The 18,239-nt window shown below is 46.9% G+C and overlaps 1 long non-coding RNA gene across 1 annotated transcript; it reads right to left on the bottom strand.

Moving 5' to 3' along the window:
• Positions 1-1,614: 1,614 nt before the first annotated feature.
• Positions 1,615-14,999, bottom strand: LOC309874147. The gene is made up of 3 exons (XR_014316785.1): positions 14,565-14,999; positions 12,958-13,172; positions 1,615-1,724 (listed from the first exon to the last, which is right to left on the bottom strand). It is a non-coding gene; the product is annotated as an uncharacterized lncRNA (long non-coding RNA).
• Between the last annotated feature and the right edge of the window lie 3,240 nt (positions 15,000-18,239).

The following is an 18,239-nucleotide window of genomic DNA, read 5'->3' as shown; positions in this document are numbered from 1 at the left end:
TTCCCAAAGCAAAGCTGGATCTGCTCTAGTGAGAGAGAAATGAAGTATTAGCAATTTACTCTGTCATTAAATTCAGCTGTCCCAGCTTGGGCTTGCTCAGGAAGCAAACTAATTGAGGCTGAAGTTAACCAGGCACTTTTCGGGGTAGATTTGTACCGTAAAATGCAGCAGTTCTGGGTTGTCAGGCTTCCTGCACAGGGCTCCCATGCAATACTAGCAAGTGAAGGGTCACACCAAATGTCTACCATATGCTGCACAGGTATAGTTTCCTCTCTTGGTTTTCATCATATTACATTCTGATTTTTTTCTGTTTCCTTTAAGATTTAATTCCCCAGGCTGTTGTTGGAAGTATATACGGTCGTAGCAGAAGGAATTTCACCTGCTCAAATCCAGTTTGAGGGTGCCAGACAGCGCTGTTTTTTCTATATGGCCTAATAAACATTCCACCCCTCGTCCCTCCGAGGTATGGCAGTCATTCCTTTCATATCCTCACACCTACCCACAGCACCCATGGCTGTGCTGTGCGGAGCTAAGGTAACATAAGAGCCACCTGCTTACTTAGCAGAAGTGTGTAAGTGAATGTCACTACCACCTCTAATGTCAAGCAAAAGTCAACACACACACAAAAAAATAAATGATTATATTCCACCAAAAGTCTTGGTCTGCAGGTCACCGTCCCCCTCTCAGCCTCCCCCTGCTATTCCAGGAAGGTCAACAGACCCCAGCAGGTCAGCTCTTCCCAGCGGGTCAACAAATGATACTGCTGACTTCATCCAGGCCTTTTAAGAGCATAACTGTTCAAAATGGGAAAGTGTATACAAAGCACAGACACAGTTAGCCGAATTACAGTACAAATCTTTCTCTGTTACATTTTCTCCTACAAGCATTGTGAGCAAAGACTAATCCAAGTTGCTAACTTGACTGAGCTGGTCGCAAGCTACATCAGCCAATTCTGTACTTAAGATTCTCATCATGAATTTCTACATGTGCTGAGGAAAGCTTACCTGTCATGGTTTGTGGACCACTGTCTAGCACTACAGCTTTCACATCTTATGCCACTTGCTGATGCAGTTCTTGCGTTTTGGGTGGAATTGTTATTTTCAAGGGAACTAGTCTCAGGGAAGTTGTTGATCATATTTAACAGCAAAAGTTAAACAAAAGACAGCCGATCAGGTAACTTACAAAACAAATGTTTGGGAGGCCACTTACGTTACTCTTTACCCAGGCAGATTTCCTTGGAAGTACCTTCTATGAGCTATTTAAAACCAAATTACTTATCTTGTTGTAAAGGAGGAAGAACTGGGCTCAGAGAGATTCAGGGTAAGTATTGTTAAGAGCTAAAAGAGTAGTTTTGCAGTGATTCATTCTCTGTTTCCTGACTAAATCTGTCTTTCAGTCTTACTAAAGACACTTAGAAAGTATTTTAAACTTTCATTTGATGTGTAACATAAGGGTTTGGTCTTATGTTTAGTTAACAGTTATGCTGCTCATGGCCACGGTAACTTTGACTAGCTGTTTTAAGATATTTCTGTAGCCATTAGGAAATGGAAATTGTAATATTCCACTTGGGTATAATAGAAATGTGAATACCAGAAGCTCTTGAAGCAGAACTCATCCTTCAAATCGTGGGTGGGAGCAACATCTTCCTCGATTTCATAGCTTCCTCCATTTCATAGCTTTATAGCTCAAGCATCAATAAACTTCCACCTCAACATCCACGTGCTCTGGAGAAGAAGGGTGCCAAAAAGGATGAGACTTTAGATTTCTCTAAACTTTCCCATTTTATGGGACATGTATTTCAGACCTCAAGAACCATGGCTTCAGCTAGACATTGGGCTGTTCACAACCAGGTAGTGCTACACCAGCACTGCTGGGCTAGGAGGATGAGTAAACCAGAGAGGAGATGGCGTGGTAGGTGCATAGGCACTCCCCAGTCGATCATTGTACACTTACTGTTCTTAAGACCACTGGTCACACTCAAATTAACTCTTAAACAGTGGATAGATTTCTTTGGGACTTCCCTGAGCCCGTAAGAAGCTTTTTGGTATTTCTTTTTCCTTGATGGTTAATAGCAAGATATGAGTCAATGCACAAGGCTGTGTCTTTTTGGCAGCCACCTTTCCCTTCTCTAGCCTTCTCTCTTTAATGGTGTTTTAATCTAGGCTAACCACGTCCCTAGCAGTGAATCATCTTCTAAGTGACAATGAATTATGTTAGGAGGAGGGTGCCACTGCAGGCAGCACATGGCTGGTAGGAAATAAGGGGGAGGATGAGGAGAGGGCTGCAGGAGTCTGGGTAGAAAGTGTTACCTGGATGTGAAAGCACAGATAAGACCGTGAGTAAACCATTAATGCCCAGCACTAATAGTCTGCACTAGCCTCCAGAAAAGCCCTTGATGGATCAGTACCGTGCTCAGTATTGGTGTGGTGTTTTCTTTTCCAAGCTACCCAGTGGAAATGGAGGGCACAGGGAGCAGTGCGGGATGGCTGTGCCAAGACCTGCAGAGCCTGGGCAGACACCAAAGACAGAGGCATGGAGCATGAGAGGGTGGCACAGCCCCCTCTGTCCCCTGAGCCCTTCATTTTCCAGGGAGACACAGTGCTGGGGATGCTGGGTGTCTGCCGGCCTTTCAGATACCCAGGGAGACAGGCCACATGTCAAACGTGCTATTTGCCAGGAAGCACTCTTATTGATTTTTTTGATAAGAGAGTAAAATATTGGCAAGGGTTTATCTCATTGCTTATCACCCGCTTCAACACAGAGCAAATTTCAGGCATTAGTCCTGTACGTTCTCTGCAATCGTGTAGAAAGCTTGTATAAATCCATTCATCTCCCAGCAGTGTTGTTTCTGGAAGAGCTGCTCTGGAGCAGTTATTCAAGTGCTGTGCAGGACAGATCACCAGGCAAAGCACAGCCAGTTCTGGCATTCAGAGAGGACTATTTGGGGCTCCAGAACTGTCCCATGCAGAAGTCTGCACTGGAAAGCATTTGCTACACTGGTGTGCCCTGTCCCAGAGCTGAAAAGTACCCAGACGGGATTGTGGATCGCAGCCCTTCCTCCATTCCTTGCACGTGGCTCTCATTTGCTTCAGCCCACACAATATGAAACCAGGCTGATGAGAAAGAAAGAAAGGAAAAAAAAAAAAAAAAAAAAAAAGACATTTTGTATTATACATCTGCTACGAGCAGCACAAGGAAACAGGGCAAGTCCTTCTCAGCAGGGAGAAAACATCCTTGTGCCCTAGACCTAAGGGACAGCTCTCTTTCAGCAAGGCTTAAGAGAAACATGCTCCTAAAAAGGCAGTAAATAAATTGAGATTCAGCCTGAAAGAATGCAGGCTGGTACGTTTTGGGGGAGAGGGGGAAGGGAGGAAAGGGAGGAGTACGAAGTTAAAGGCACATGAAGTCATGAAAAAGCTGAGAATCTGTAAACAGACTAAAGCACGGCAAATGCAAAGCACCAGGGCTGAAAACAACAAAAACAACAACAAAAAAACAAACACCAACCTTGGGGAATTTGTGCTGCATATACTGCTGCAACAGGGTAGGGAAAAATAACCATGGGATCTAAAACTGTCAGTGGCCGTGGCCGAAAACCCTGTGCCTCTTTATTTCCCAACTCCAGAAAAGCCCCGATGTTTTTCCCCCGCAAGCTGTCCATGCCTGGGATCCCAGCCCTGAGGAGCCAGCACAGCTGTCCCATGCCACGCTCACAGCCTGCACCCGGAGGGGTCGGTCCCACCCGGTGGGGCTGGGGGCACCACCGGGAATGGAGGTTTTGGAATTTGCTTTGGGAGGTTTGTTAACACGACGTACGTACCCCATGTTCTCAGCGCTACACCAAGTTTCTGAGAAGCATATGTAATATTATATATTTATCTGCCTGTACTTCCTTCTTCAAAACATGTTGTCACAAACATACCGGGCTTGTTAAAGCATTGGATCCTATCTTTGCAAGATCCCCTTTTCCTGTTGGGGATATGCTTTAAGCCTGAGGTTGAGCACGGGGAGCTCCGACAGCAAAGCAACATAAACCACTCCCACCGCTGCCTGCTATGACACTGAGCGGAAAAATAAGATAATTTCACCAGCACCTGCTCCTGCCATGAAAATGCATGGAGAGGAGCAGAAAGCTGATGGAAAAGCGCCCCTATTCAGCACGAGCACTCCCATGTCACGGCAGATTTCCTTCCGCAGGGACGCGAGCTGTGTTGCCAGTCGGTGCAGGGCTGTGAGGTGGCGTGGTAATTCTGGCCCCAGCAGCCCCTCTGGGGCTGTTTCAGCAGCCTGGCCAGCCCAGCTGAGTGAGTGTTCCCCGCTGGGACTCCTTGTACAACTGCAGGGAGTCAGAGCCGATGCTTTCCCACTCGAGCATCATCAATCTTGCCGTGGAGGAGTGGACGAGCAACCAGAGTAAAACCAGCAGATTGCTCCCAGGCACGGGCATTGCTTACGCTTCTTACACAGAAAACAGACAGCCTGATTTTGATCTGGGTGTGCGTGAGTGCCTGGGTCTCCCTCGATGATTTTTTGAATCCATCAGCCCAGGTCAGCCAAGTTTGGTGATGGAGTTGGCATTTCCAGGGCTGTGTCACATTCACGTCAGGTCAGGTTCTGCCAGCAGGGAGCCCAGATGCCAGAGGAAACATGGTGGGGATGGACCTCATAGCCTCCCAGCTTCAGCAAGAGCTTCAGCTGAAGCTTTTATTTCCTTAGTAAGTCAAAGCTGAGACAGAGATCTGTAGAAAACCATGCGGTCACAGCCCTTTTCCTTGCTGCTCTTCATCTTTCCTACCTGGCCTCCCAACATGCTCTACCAGCCTGCTTCACTTTGGGAGTACAACACTTAAGAGGAAAGTGAAGTTAAATCTAATGGGCATAAAAATCATGTTTTATAATTTATAACAATTTTATCCCCTGTACATCTTCACGTGTGCCACAGGCTTTTCTCAAGGCCTCAGTTCCACAGCCAGGACTCTGAAATCACAAAATGATCTCATGCATTTTTCTTTGCTCTCATTTCAGTCTCCCCACCCTTTTCCACTGTATTTGCTACAAATGAAGCATGCCTTCCAGTATTCATTTTTAACACTCTTTTTTAAATTCCATTCTAGCCTCTTCCTCCTCCTTGTTTATTTTTTTCTTCCTTTTTGCCTATCTTTTGTCTATCAGTCCTTCTTCTTTCCTTCTGCCCTATTTCAAAATCTCCCTATCAGCTAAACCTACCGTCTCTAAAGAGCAATGTTGTCTGCTTCAATAGGAGCCAGGTTAATCCCCATGGCTTTCATCTTCACATACTTTCACATACTTATTTATTTATTTTTCCTGCATCCTGTTCCTGACCTCCCTTCCCATCCCCGTTCCTGTTTCAGTCTTTCTCCCCTGCACCTTGCTTGAACTTCTCTTTCCACTGCTCACCTCACACCGCTCTGCTCCAGCCCCTCCTTGCTTCTCTCCTGCCCTTTTTCATCTAACCATCTCAAGACAAACAAGCTGCCTAATCTACCATCTAGCTGGCTATTGAGCTTTCCTGTCCACACCCACCGCTGCTGTATGTGAGCACCTAATATATATTAAGATTAGGATCTCTCTTGTACCCTCCCCCTGCCTTTCCAAATTATGTTGAAAAGATTGATGTGTGTGTTTTTGTTCCAGTAGTTCTGCCTCTTCCTTCAGTGCTCCTTGATGTCCTGGAGAAACAGAGAGCCAGGGATGTGTGGTACAGAAAACTGTTGTTAGTGCTTACCCTTTAAATACATGAGAGCTTCACTGCCTTTCTTCCAAAAGATGTAATGACATTCAAGTCAGTGGAAAGACTGAGACTAAACTCACCAGGAGCAGGAACAGACCCCTGGGAAAAGAGAGGTTGCAAGGGGATGTGTGAAAAAAAAAGAAACGGATGTGAGAGAGGTTTGCAGAAAATACAGGAATAAAAGGGGTCATTAGAGGAAGCCCATGTCACCTGAAATGTGATCTTCTCCCTTGTAATCAGGATCTCCCTTGAATTTTGTATTTTCCTAAAACCAATCATCTCTTCCCAGGGTGGGTCTTCAGAGGCTGACCGAGACAGCAGGATAAAGGAGGATCCACCCACCATGATTTCAGCTATTTCTTTGCCATAGTTCATAAGAAAGCCATTTTCCCACAGCCACTGCTTCCCCCGAACATCTGCGCTATTCCGGGAAATAAAACAGAAATGTGGGACTTCTGCTTCACCCAAACTGAACCACAGCAGAAATATGTGTAGGTCTGGAAGGGATTCAGTAGTCCTGACAATAGCAAAGAGGAATGGATTCTGCTCCTCTCCATCCCAAAGTCTTCCACAAAAGCAGAAGAAGACAAAGAGAGACCCTTACTGGAGTCCCTGGTCTCTCCATGGGGCCAGGAGGGAAAGGACACAACAGAAACCAGCCAGAAGGGTGGAGAGATACAGACCTCTCCTCTCCTAGATGCAAGAGAGATGAGGAGATGGGAAGCGAGGACAAAGGTCTCTTTGTGGTTTGTGAAGTGTCTGGGAAAAGCAATAGCCCTGAGGGCAGGGTGCTGGGGGTTACACGGGAGCCTGAGCACAGCCTGGCGGGTCAGAGATCTCTTTGGTGCTACAGTGGGAGAGGGACAAAGGCAGAGTCCTTCTGCACCCACCTTTTGGAAGGCATGCTGCCAGCTAAGGCTGGCTAGGCTTCTGCAGCAGGCAAGCACTTCTCCAAAACACAGGGGATAAGCGCAGAAAATGCAGACAGGAAAAACACCCTGAGCTGCGAGCCAGATTTAAAATAAATAAATAAAAGAAAAGGAGAGAGAGGGAGAGAGACTGGAAGAGAGACAGTATGTGGAAGGAGAAAGGGGGAAATAAAAACAGGATCATAGAAAAAAAAATATTCAAAATCTATTAGTTCACCAAAATGCAGATCAGCAATGTTCTGTTAGATCAATTGTGCCAGTAAACTAAAACTGCCTTGACTTGCCCGATCTAGTCACCAGAGTTCTTTAACTGTATTAGCAGTAAATGATGTGTATTTTCCACAAGGTTCTTGCCACCAGAATCGAGCTCCTGTAGGTTTAATTTCTCATCCTTTCCTTCAGCAGGAGCTGAAACGGAAACAATGAAAAACTGGATTCATGCTGCTCACTATTTCTCCTCTCTTGATTACTCACACTTTCTACTACTGGCTGTGTAGTTAGCAGCTCCTCCAGCCATGGTGAGGCTTTGCAGCACATACAGCATGACAGCAGCTGCATGTCCTATTCTCAGATCCTGAAATCACAGTATCTGGGGAAAAGTCACATTCAGACATGCAGTCCCTTTACCAGTCTTCCACCGGTACCTAGTCTGTGGGGCTGCTGCCTCTTGCCACAGGCTGAGGGAAAAGTAAAAAGGAAAAAAAAGGAAGGTACAGTGGTTGGAGAAGGTAAGTTATCGCTTAATTTTAGGCATGGGGCTCTACTTCAGTAGCATTTGTGGCCCAGACATCCTTTATCATACCCAGCAGATCCCAGTGATCGCCATACTAACTAAGCTTGCACTGAATCTCACAGGTCTGTTATCCTGGTATTCCTACAGAAGGGGGATCTGAGTAAGTACTAGTGCCTGCCAGAAGTACATCTCACATTTCTGCAAGGCCCCAAACCTGCTTCTTTACGTATAGCTACAGGCAACAGCTCATCACTACTGTGTAAAATGTGGCCTTGCATTTCCTGAATTCAGTGCAATTAAAATGTCAGTCCATAACACTGAATAAATATAGTTTATTTTTCCACTGATTGTCTCATAGATTCAGAGAAATATCTGCAGGAAGCAAAAGACATTAATTCTATGTCCATTCAGATGAATTACAACCCCAAAATAATAGCTGTGGAGTTGTTTGCAAAAATCAGTAGACTACAAAAACAACAGTGTGTAGTTTGGGAAGAAAGATAATTGTGTTGATGTACACAAGAAGAAGAAGGGTTGCAGTATAAATAATGCAAGAGCAAAGGAAGAATGGACAAACAAAAAGAGTGTATTATTGGCAAAAATCAATAATAATCATCATACAGTTTTTATAAGAACCAACCTTTCCTGGATACGTAAGTGCATGGGGTGTACCTTGGTAGCCTAAAAATCAGAACGTTAAGGAGAAGTAAGGAAAATCATGTTTTTACCACTTGTCAGATAAAACACAACATATTTCTGAGTAATTAAGGCAGTATGCCTGCTGGCAGAGTAGCAGTGTACAATACTGTCATCGCTATATTGGGGGAACTCGGACCTGCCAACTCGGAGAAATTGTGGCTTCATAGAAATTAGCAATTCTATCTGATTAGCAATGAAAATATTTTTTTCTCCTTCCTGATACAATGTCTTCCCTTTTGGGGATCGATTTCTTGGGGATCTCCACACATCAAACTTCAACACAAAGAGCGTGCCTGATGTAGTTCTGGAGACCAGCTGCATCGCAGAGCACAATTTAGGAAGCATTCTCAGAAAAGCACTTCTCTGATATTTAAATGCCCCAGGTGGCGAAGAGAATAGCTTTTCCGCCGTGCCCACAGGCTGCTTTTCCCTGCTGCAGTGAATTGAAGGGACCCCAGCTGAAACAGCAGATCATGCACCGTGTTCTCGGTGCATCTCGGGGTGCTTTTCTTTCCCTCCATAAGAGCGTCTTGATTTCTTAGTGGAAACTGAAGGATGCTTATGTATCTTCGTACATCCTTGCCACTCACAAATAATGGATAAGACTTGAGAAATGCATTTGTGTTTTCTCTGCAGAGAAAACTGAGAGGACTGAGGTCAAAGAAAACTCACCATCTCCCTGACACCAGTCAACATGTGGCATCTGCACTTAACTTTGCTCCACATGCTTTTGTGTTATCACTCCTAACTGCTTACGTCTGCTACCTTGAGGCTGGAGCAAAGGTGTCCCACTCTCGTTCCTTTAAAAACGATTTGGAAAAGGGAAACAAAGAAAAGTGAAGACGTTTCTCTAGAACTGAAAGGATGACTGGGGGGTAAATGCTCAGGCAGCATGAGTCACGCTGCTTTGCTAGGAAGGGCCTCTTATCCTACACTGGGGGTGGATCACTCTGGGCCTTTTTTACTCAGAATGCTGCTTATAAACTGAGCAAAGCCCAGGCCATGTCCTTTGGGGTAACTGGGTGCAACAGGATCGCCTGTAAGCCAGCCAGCAGCGGATGAATTACCCACTATCGAGGCAGTCCCCCCGTGTTCCCCACGATACGTACTGTCAGCCCGTGGGCAAACAGCGAGCTATTTGGTCAGTGCTGGCCTCCCCTCCCTGCTTCTAGCTGCAGCAGCACCGTGTTAAAGGGAGCAGGAAGCAAGGGAAGTTCCTACTCCCAGCCATGTATATAAACAATGGTTGCATCAATGCGAATGGAAAGGGACCCTGTCCAAAATAAACAGCCAAAACCAGTAAGTGCTTCAGGGCCTGACGGCCGGTTTCCACCGAGCCCAGCCCTCACAGAGGACGCCTGGAGATTTATTTCCCCTGCCGTGGAGCCGGGGGAGGAGGAGGAGGGAGCTGGCATGGCCCGGCTGAGGAGGGCAGGCCACTGCTGCCATGACGGCCCTGACCCGCCACAGCCCGGGGGGACAGCTTCCGGCAGAGGGACAGGCTGGGGACAGGGACATCTACGTCCTCACCCCGTGTGGCCCTCGGGTTCAGCACAGGGGTCAGGGCCCTGGGCTGCCTGTGCAGTGGGAACTTTCCCCCAGGACTTTCTGGCTAAGTGGCTGCTACGTAGATGCAGGCCAAAGGGGCACTGTGGACTTGAGGGCATCTTCCGAACCCTCCATGCTGACCCCACATCTGAGGAGGGGCTGGTGAACAACATCCTCCTCTGTATCCCGTTTTCCATGTGAAGGAACCTGGGCAAGGAGGCTCTGTTTTTACTCCAAAGCTCTCAGACGCCTAAAATATTGTTTATGGCCCAACAAAAGCACCTGATTCTTGCAAGTGCTGAACTGCTCAGCATCTCTTCCAGGAAGAGTTCATGCATTAGGCAAGGCTGACTTCAGGCTATGGGGGTGATAAATCAGCTTGAAAGAACACTAGGGATTATCACCCTTGTTCCCACTGCAGCAGCTTCTCTGCTCTCCTTTCCCATGAAGGCAGCATCCCCTGGCAAACTCAACAAGCAATTCCTCCTCTTCTTTCCTGATGGTACAAGCTCCTGCCTCCACCCTCCCGTGTTTTCCAGGTGGTTGCTGGATGAGCAGGGAGGGAGAAGAGGAGGAGAGGTGGAGCTGGGCATGGCAAGACTCCAGTGCCACAGGGAAAGGACGAGAGGGAGGCTGGCTGGGAAAGCCAGCACCACACAGAGCTGCCAACCCAGCAGAGATAATTGGGCAAAATTTGCTGGGAGAGGCTGCCTCCCTCAGCTCTCCACCTGCTCCGGTTGCAGCAGCAGCAACAGAAAAGTCAGCTTTAGACAGAAGTGTGGAAGCAAGAGAAGAAATTCAGTTGTTCCTGCAGCACAGGCAGGTGCCATCTCCTACAGGAGATGAGCTGAGCCACAGAAGAGAAGAACTACATCAAAATCTGTGCTCCTCTAACTCATCAGCCCCCAAAAGAAAAATCTCCAGCCTTGTCAGCAGTCTTGGGGCACATCTGCTGAGAACGGCACCCCACAAAATGTGTTTTTACCCATTAGCAACTTTGAGCGCTAATGGAGACCTTACTTTCAATCCTCTGAGCAGCTTCTAGTTCACCTCTCCGAGTTCCTCGAAGAGTGTTTCCAGCCCCTTCAGGACCAACCTGCTCACCTGGCTCCCAGCCTTCCAGCTGGAGCTTGATTTTGCATGGCGTCCTTTAATTAGAGAGCAAGATAGACCTTGTGGTCAGGGCGCTCCAAGGGAGGGCAAGTCCTGGGCTCCAGTCCCCGCGTCCAGACCTGGGACTTGGCACGCACTGGTGTCTGCACATGAGATGAACCCAGCATTCCTGTTGCTTTTTTCTCCTTCCCTCCCACACACTCCATTAATATTAAAGCCTTCCGCACCAAGCAAAATTGCTACCACAGCATACTTGGCATCGCTGCCCCATAACACCTTCTAGTTTCATGGTTCAGATGCTCTCTGGGGAGCTGGGACATTGCACTTCACAGCCACCCCTCAGACAGATGCCGGGAAGCCACCCAGCAGTGGTGGCAGGGCGACAGCATTGCTGTCAGCTGTGCTCTGAAGGAGCCAAATATCTCAGTCTTAAAGGCCACATGGAGATGTCTCCTCTTGGTGATGGCCACCGCGAGTGGATGGAGGCACCCAAGTCCTGCTCTGCATCTTGGCCCGAGCAGCTGCTGGTTTCAGCGATACTCAGGCTCATCAGCATACAAATACCTTTTGAAGATGGGACTCAGAGTACACTTTCACAACTGGCTTAATACCATCGATGTGAAAGTGGCTGCCAGCAGGGACAGTCCCACTCTGCCTCCCGGCAGTGTGTTCCCAACCCTCCTTCTGCACTGATACTGCTGCTAATGCAGCTACCTGTTCTCTGAATGATGCTGGAAGCATCAAGCTGGAAGATTTTTTGTGTGTGCTAGTTTTCAGCTGGATCAGTTCTGTGGTCTGGTACCAGTATCACTGCAGGAGCTTCAGTGGAGGACAGGGGACAGGACAGGACCAGCCCTCTCAGTGCTGTACAGACTTAAGCCAACCAAGAAATAGCCACCTCTGTGTCTTAAAATACATAGCCCTTTGAAAACAGAATGTGTATTCTCAGATTGATCTTAAAAATAAGACTTACATGTTTACATTTACCATTTTACATTTAGATGATGAATTATTTTAGCTTTCATTAATATTGTATGAACAATACCAATGAAAGCTGAAAGAAATCCACCCTCTGTTTCGTTAAAACCAGGTTTCTCAACTTGTTTACATGGGGCGCTTTTTGCATTACACTGAACCTGAATACCAAAGCCAACATCATAAACGTATACAACACAATCCGCCAGCTCCTGTGCTTTTCCTTGTTTTTGTCTAGGCTCGTTACAGGGTGTATTTTCTTCCCAGTGTGAGTGTGACGCTACAATTAATACTAATGGCAATTATCAGGGCACATCAAAAGACGAGCACTGTACACATTAGCAGCAGAAACTAGCTTTCTGCACTGTTGGCTCTGTCTTCAGCACAGCACTCTGGTATTTCTCAAAGTACGGACTGGTGATCAGCCATCATTCTCAAAATGTTCTCAGAAAAGCAAGGCCTCCACATCAAAAATACTGGGATAATAAAAGAAGCCAGGTTTAATTACATGATTCAGACAAGGAAATATCATGGAATCGCCTAACATGCTGTTACTGACAATTATAGTTGAGTTCAAAACTGAGACCTTTCTCAGTAATGAAATGAATATTGGTTTACCAGGAATTCCAGGGAGGAAAAGCCTCAGAGAGCTGGGAAAGGGAATTGGGAAGGGATGAGCCCCTAGGACAAATGGTCTTCAGGGAGCAAAGAAAACGTGTAAAAGGCATGGGCAGCCCGAGTGAGCAAGCAACAACCAAGGCAGGTGGTCGGAGCCACCCTGAATGTCACCCACTGGCAGATAACTCAGATAAAAAACGAGTGAGGTCAACAGAGGTTCGGATGAAAGAAAGAAAGGCTATGGCAGGCTTCCTCTGTAAGCTGTTCACAGCTGCGGGGACAGGTTCCTTTGTGGTCAGGAGTTTCATTAGCGTATTGAGTTGGTGGCTTTGTCTGCTTCTACCTTCGGCAAATGTAAATAGGCAATTTTGTAACTAGCCCTGCAAAAATGCCAAGTATCAGCGTACCTGTCAATGTACCCTAATGAGTGCGTGTTTGCATAACTCTTTAGCTAGGTGCATACAACCAGGTTCAAGGAGTATGTGCCATGAGAAATACATGCATTCCAATTCCAAAATGATCTGATAATAAGAACGCAATGTAAAGTAAATGAACAACATGCACGAAGCCTTGTAGGTTGCTTATCCTACCTGAAACCTGAAGAAAACCAGACTTCAGTTCCAGACTTCCAGGGGAGTTCGCTCATTCCCCTTTTCCTGCTGACAGGCCTGGGGAAGCCATTTCAAATCTGAGCAAAGTGAAATGCAATACCTCAGAAGTACAGATATTAAAACTTGAAAAAATGCTTTTAGGTATGCCTAATTGGGACCTCGTGTCTCCTTGGGTCTGCTTTTAGACCATCCACCTGCAAGAGAGAAGGGGAGCAGGATGTTACACATGAACGTTGGAGAGCTGAAACTCTTTCTTTGCACGCAAAAAAAAAAAAATAAATAAAAAGTCATTCTCAGATTCCAATAAGATCCCTGCTGAGTGTGGTGTAAGTGAAAGCAGCTGACCAGTCAGGCTTCCCGCAGACCCATAAAAAAAAAAAAAAATGCTGAAAGGGTGTAGCCTATCTAACATATCTAATCTCTGCATTCAAACAGCCTCCATCCATGCCACATCTGCTTGTCGGCAGACAAGTGCTGACTTGGCAAGTCTTTAATCTGCCAGCCTCCAGGTGTTTTGATAAACCACGAATGCCGTCAGCGTGGGCCTCAGACAAATCTCTCCTGCCCCGTGCGTGGTGGAAAGCCCTCTGAGCGTGGGCAGCAGCCCTGCCGCTTGGCAGCGGGGAGAGGATGCTCCTTTATTGCCCTTCCTTGGCTCCCCGTGAGAATCCACGCCAGTTTTGGGGCAGTTATGGGGCATGAGGCAGAGGGATCCCCCTTTTTGTGTGCTCCCTGCTCTCCTGCAAAGCCCAGCTGTGGTGCACACAGCTTCACCTTGTCCTACCCTGGCATTCCTCCCTCCGCGCCAGCACGCACATCAATGGCAAAGCAGCGATCCCACGGCGAGGGGATCATCCTGCTTTGAGTTATTGCTGCAGACACGGTGCCTGCCTTCCTGGTTCAAACACGGATGAAAAGGGAGATGTGTTTAAAAAGGCTCGGCCCCTAGCAGTGCGTCTGTGCCTCTGGGATGACAGCCCTGTTGCCTGCAGCCCAAAGTTGCTAAGGTAAAACAGACTGGCACCAAAAGAAGGAATCACATTAGGATCACTTGTATGTAGATAAACATGATAAAAAAGGTACAACACCCTAATTGGTACTGTGACAAACCTCACAAACATCTCTAGGTGAGCTCATTTGCTGCCTCGTGATTTAATGCGCAGGCCCTGGTTATCTCTCCTCTCTCTCCAAGCTTCTTCCGTGCCACCCCTTGCAGAAGAAAACTCAAAAGCGCAAAAACTAGAAGGTGTTTCCCTCACTCTGGATCAAGCAAGTTTGAGATCGTTTGACAGGAGAAGGAATATTGCTTCTTATAAAGAGTGTTGATTCTGGCAGCTGGCCGCTAACAAAGAGGTGTACCATTACTGCACTCCTATTTGCAAATTTCCTTTTGGAAAGGAGCTTATAATTTAAATCCTTAAAACTAATTTGGACTCAGACTTGTCGTGCAAGTCTGTGGCCGGGAACAAAAAATGGTTTTGCAACTTCAGAACTAATATGTTTGGGTATTTCTGCTTGTTTAAAGGTGACGACGACAAATAGCAGAAAAATGCGTGCAAAGCTGGAACTGCAATCGAAACGCTCACCTTGCATGCACTCTGTCCAGATTTTATGGCAGGTTATAATCCGATGTGAACCTTTATTTTATTTTATTTTTTTCACCTGTGCATATCATCATCTAAGATCCTTGAGCTCTTTGGAATATAGTACCTCGCACGCTGTGAGCAAGATATAAATAATAAAAGGCAGTGCTTCCAGACAATCCCCTCCCATACTCAGTGCTTCAGGGAAGTAAGTCTCTGGGAGAAATTGCTGCAGACTTTTCCGCAGAGAGATAAGCTGTGCACCAAGCGAACAGGCACAAAGAGAAGCTTCCTATAATCTTTTTTTTTTTTTTTTCTCCTTCTGGTAGAACAGGGTGCAGATCTTAACTCCATCATAATGAGGTCCTAATATACCCTTCCATCTGGCCGCTGATGGCTGCTCATCTTTCGCTACTGATGACTCGTGTCTCTTGGTGCAAGTGCCTGGGGAGAGAGGAAGGGAGAACAAAGCAGAAAACCCAGATCTCTTCATCAGTTAAAAACCTTTTGCAAGCAAAAAAAAACTTCCAGAGAGGCAGGAGGAAGATGACAGCCTGGCCTGACTCAGCCTCATCCACCCCCTTCCAGCAAGTATTGACCGCCGCGAGCTCTTGGCCACGGCACAAGAGGCTTGTGCCCAGGAGAGGAGGCTGAGGAGAAATGCAAGCCCCCAGCGGGAGGGACAGCCACCAGAAATGGATACGGCAGCCCACCTCTGGGAGGGGACGGAGAAAACCCGCTGGTGCCAGAGGCAGAGATGATTCATGCAACGCGCACTTAATCCAGCCTGTCCAGGACAGCTGCCGATGGTCAAAGCAGCCTTTGAAAGCCGTTCTCTCTGTAGGGCTCGTGCCCGATCCCCCAAACCCTTATTTTATAGCTATATACACACACATGCCTTGAGACCAAACCTCAGCGTTGCCCCTGTTTGTCCTCCCGTTCTTTTGTATATACAAAAATAAGAGTTAGCTCATAAACTGCAATGACGTGCGCCGGGCACTTTTATATACGAACTGATGCATCCCGTGAGGAATGTCCTTGAGGCTCCTTGGCTATAAGATCCCTTGGGCTGTAATCAATTCACGAGTGCAAACTGTTCTGCGTCTCATTATTTATTACTCTGCTTACTGTATATCAGGCCTATTTAGTTTCAGCGAGCTAAAAACTCCAGCTGCTTGTCACCGTGTGTCTGTATATCCCACTGCTTTGCACGTGGACACTGCAGCTCCACGAGCTGGCTTTCTGTTCAGGCCTGGCGTGGAGAGCAAGGCACTTATCAGAATATTTGGCATCATAAAGATACTTTAAGTTAGATTCGCGTCACATTTCATTATCACTTACAGGTATCAAAAGTGCTTTACTGGAGCAGACTAAAGGTTTGCTGGACTTGGTATCCGATCAAGAGCACTTAAAGTTGCCCAGTCCTTCAGAAGAAAATGCGACTCCTCCTAAAAATAAACTTAATTGTATTACCTAGCACCACTAATGGATTTTATTTTTCCCCAGTTCAGCACCTGACATACAAAATCCGGGCACTAAAACTTTGCATTTCCATCGTTGCTTACTGCAGTGTCAGGTGCTGGTATTTACGTAATTGCCCGAGCACTTTTCAGGCAAAGTTGCTTTCCTCAGCGGTGCCAGCCACCAGCAGCTCCCTTCCTTGTCCTTCGCGTGCCACACACATCCCTGTTGGTATCTGATATTATTTTCCCCTCCCCTGCATCATGAGATTGCTTTCTTGATCCTCAGAGCCTCGATTCGCCCAGATAACCTTGAAAAAGGGGAACTCTGAAGCGGCTCCCAGGTGGAAGGTGACAGAGTCTCTCCTGGTGGGCGTCTCAGCGGTTTCTTGCCCAGGCTGCTGCCGGTCATGAGGCAGGGCCCCACGCAGGAGCCACGTGCAGCTGGAGAACCACGGGGTGGTCACCCACACAGGACAAGCCCTCAAAATGCTGTGTCATCCCCTTAAAGCACCATGTCATCCTCCTAGAACCACATCTTCTGCCACCCACAGACAGATTTGTAAGGGAATTCCTCCTTTACTGCCAACTGCTGCTAGTTTTTAGCTGCTCTTTCACTGAAAAAAATCTTTTTTTTTTTTAGGATGCAAAGCAGAACAGATGTCGTACAGGGCGATCCTGCACTAGCATAACACCAGCTCTTTTCCTAGCGTTACTCATCCTTCAATTCAGCAGCTCCCTGCCTCTTGCGCAACCCCCAAGCAGCGCAGAGCCTGAAGCTGGAAGTTAGCAGGGGTTCAGAAGTTAGTGCTGCTGCGTTAGCTGGTTGAGTCCGGACTTTTACAAGCCCTCCTGAACGGGGCTGGAAGGCGGCTTTCAGCAGGCCCAGCACAAGGCAGCAGGGCCGAACAGCTTCTTCCTCTCGCCCTGGGGTTCAGGAGAGCAAAACCCCACCACGAGGCACCCCAACTTGTGCACCCCATCGGCTGGGCCGTGCAACCAGGGTAATCCCCCTCGTTGCTCCCTGGACTTTTTCCTGGCATCCTCCCAAAGGGGGAGGGGAAGGGAGGGCTAAAAGCATTACAAAAGAGAACAATCAGCACTAAGCTTAGAAAATCATCCGGCCTCCTGAAGTTCTCCTTTACCTTAGAAGGGCAAGCCTTCTAAAATATGCATTTTAAACATACTTGCAGGCTGATTCTTTTAGCTGCACACACACATCAACTCGTACGATGCCTGGAGTGCCTGTGCTAATTTACTACAACGCACCAACAGAGGAGCTGGGAAAAAAAAAATAAATAAATAAAAACACAAAACACACATACAACAATGTAAGCAAAATAAAAATCCTTAAAGCTAAGAAGAAAAGTTATCTTTAGAAGACACAAACAAACCAGCCCTGTATTTGAGATCAGTAAGAGAGAATGAAATCTCAGTGTAAGAAGGTGCCTACACACACAGCATGCCCTTGCCTGCAGGCTTCCTACCTTACGGAAGATGTCTGTACTTATTCAATGGCTATACACACACTTTAATGTAATCAAAGACACTTTTAATATTAGAACTTACTCGAGGTCGAGCCTAAACAGCAAACCTGGTATGCAGACCCAATTCTGAGGCACATTACTTCAGCAAATGGAATAATAAAGAACACAGAAAATGAAATCGATACGATTTGCATAACATAACACCAGTTAACTTCTAGCTACCAAAGAGGGTTGCAGAGGAGAGGAGACAGGGGAGGCAAGCGTCCCAGACCTATTCTGAGGCAGAGAAAAGGGCTGCCTGCAGTGCATTCAGATACCTCCTGAAAAAAAACACAAGTCATTGCTAGGCTCCGCTCCAGCCCCCATGAATCGCTGCCTGCGAGTAGCCATGACTCCATCTTCTCAGATTCTGTTAAAGAGGCGCTGACCTTCACGCTCCTGCTCGTACAGAACCCCTGCACGACTGGGTTGGGAATAGCTGACCAGCACTGGGGACGCCTACGGTGTGCTTAATTCACTCACTGCCAGTTTTAGATCTGCCGAGTTACCATCGTACCTAGTCACTCCCTTTGGAAACAGAAAAAAACAAAATCCAAACAGCAAGTCTCTTACACACACAGAGAGATTTCTGTGTCTACAAAGGCAGTGCCGGAAATAAGAACAACAGATGAATTTCAGATGTTAAAAATATCATTTAATTAATGAAACATAAATCATACCAAAAAGTTAAG

This window comes from Aythya marila (assembly GCF_965140915.1).
Source record: "Aythya marila genome assembly, chromosome: 1".
Taxonomy (NCBI): Eukaryota; Metazoa; Chordata; class Aves; order Anseriformes; family Anatidae; genus Aythya; species Aythya marila.
The sequence above is the reverse complement of the archived record's forward strand: the minus strand, read 5'-3'. Positions and strand labels throughout refer to the sequence as shown.